We start from the raw sequence: 1,805 nt of genomic DNA, 5'->3' as shown, positions 1-1,805 counted from the left end.
GTCATAATTGGTAATGTGTCGGTTTCCATTAGGTCATTTATCTCTTTCTCTTTTGTTTCTATCCTTAAAACATTTAAAATTGCATTATATTGAATATGAAAGTGTAATTGTGTCTCTCATCTTTATGTGCCTTATTTCCTTAAGTGTATTTAATTCTCTATAAGGACTTTATTTTACCAATTTAAAACTATTTATTTTGTATGATTAGTTATACCTAGTTTCTTTTTCCTTTCACTGTTTGTAAACTTAATGCTTTACCAGCTGACAAGTTTGGGGCTTTTCAGTCCCACCGCAGCTCCAGGAAAACCTACAGGCTCCTCAGGCCAGCAGAATCCTGTCCCCTCGACTCAGTTTACCAGGCTTCTGGTTCCGTCTCATCCCCTTTTTCTGGACAGTTTGCCGCTCAGGTCCCAGGTGGACACGAATTGAGCCATCTTGCTCTCCCTGGTACACGCTTTGACCTTTCTTGGAATCGCGGGAAGCTTGGGAGTAGCCACAATTACTGCGCCCTCAGGTTCCAGCCAGCTGGGTTAGCTCATGGGCCTCCCCTCACTCTCAAAGGCATTTAGCTTCTTAAGAGCCCTGCTAGGAAATTGTTCTGAGAAGTGTTTATTTGCAATTTTCACCCAGGACTTTTCTAAGCTTGGATTCTATGCCCAACAGAGGAAGCCATTTGTAACTGAGGGCTTTTCCACCTACGCCCAAGTTTCCGCCAAAAAACGATGATTCTGAGACTTAATTATATATGAATACATGTAGAGGCCATAAACTTTGGCTTGTTTCCACTAGCTTGTAACGCAGTTAACCTGCTTTTGAGTTACCTCTCCTCAGGTTTACGAGGATCACCTTCCTCAGAGTTCAGGCAAAGCCCTCGTCTGACTATCCTAGAATTCCTATTTCCTGCCTAAGCTAATAGGCCAAGAGTATTTTTATTGACAGGTATTGCATCGATACAGTACACAAGTTCCCTCTACATGGCCCCACCTACAGTGGGCTGAGCCCGCCCTCCCCCACAGGTCAGACTGATGACAGCATTTTCTGAATGATGCCTCCCTCTTCCCAGATGACTCCAGCTTGTGTCAAGTTGACAAAAATTAACCAGCATAGCTATACAGTGAGACCTTGTCTCACAGACCTAAGAGTTGGGCGAGATAGACAGCTCGGTAAGTCAAAGCGCCACACCACAAGCTTGACAGCCTGGGAGGAGCATAAAGGTAGGAGGGGAGAGCTGGCCACAGTTTCCCTGTGACTACTGTATGCTGTGACACGCCCTACCCCACCCCCAAGAAGCACAAGCACCCAAGAGGTTAACAACAATGACTACAGCAATAACCACAGCGATACATTTTAAATACAAAAGCAAAAAGAGGTTGGGCCTTTGAAAAGAAGTGGAGTTGTAGGGGCTCTCCTTCACGGCTGGATTGTGCTTCTTGTAAGATGCTAAGAGTGAGCTTCCTTGCTGCCTTCTGCCTCCTGAAAACAAATGCAGAAGGTGCATTCCAAACCACAGAGAAGCTGTTAGATATTCCAAACCCGCTGATACCTGTATCCTGGGCTTCCTGGCCTCAAGAACTGCGAGTAACGGATGTTTGCTGTTTGTAATGCCCAGTCTACCCAATCTAGGGTACATTGTTACAGCAGACTTCCTGCACTAAGCATGTCTACCCAGTCTGGGGTACATTAGCCGACTTCCCAGACTAAGCCATGATAACACAATAGTAATTTTCAGGTATATTATATCTTCTATGAGAAAGACAGCTTCTGGGCCGGGCGTGGTGGCGCATGCCTTTAATCCCAGCACTCGG

This window comes from Mus pahari, chromosome 20 (genome assembly GCF_900095145.1).
Source record: "Mus pahari chromosome 20, PAHARI_EIJ_v1.1, whole genome shotgun sequence".
NCBI lineage: Eukaryota > Metazoa > Chordata > Mammalia > Rodentia > Muridae > Mus > Mus pahari.
This window is presented reverse-complemented; position numbering follows the sequence as displayed.